Here is a 515-nt window from a genome sequence, read left to right on the forward strand (position 1 = left end):
ACGGTGGGAGTGGACTTGAATTGGGACATACTCCTGCACCTCTGACCCAGGACCCCCTTCTTCAGGTATCGCATTGCTCCCCCCCGATCAGGCTCGTGTGCCACCCCGCCCGCCAGCTGTGAACTTTGGAACTGGCCAAGGTGCGAAGCGCAGATGCAGTGGACGGTAGGAGTGGACTTGAATCGGGACACACTCCTGCAGCTCTGACCCAGGGTCCCCATCTTCAGGTACTGCATTGCTCGCCCCCGACCCGGCTCGCACGCCGTGAACTTTGGAACTGGCCAAGGTGCCGTGCGCAGATTCAGTGGACAGTGGGAGTGGACTTGAATCGGGACACACCCCTGCAGTACTGACACAGGAGCCCAATTTTCACGTATCGCATTACTCCCCACCAAACCGCCTCGCATGCCCCCCTTCCAGCTCTGAACTTTGGGACTGGACAAGGTGCCGAGCGCAGACGCAGTGTACGGTGGGAGTGCAAATGAATCGGGAAAAGCATCTGAAGCTCTGACCCA

Source organism: Elephantulus edwardii, unplaced genomic scaffold (genome assembly GCF_000299155.1).
Source record: "Elephantulus edwardii isolate Elephantulus edwardi_28Jun2011 unplaced genomic scaffold, EleEdw1.0 scaffold00456, whole genome shotgun sequence".
Classification (NCBI taxonomy): Eukaryota; Metazoa; Chordata; class Mammalia; order Macroscelidea; family Macroscelididae; genus Elephantulus; species Elephantulus edwardii.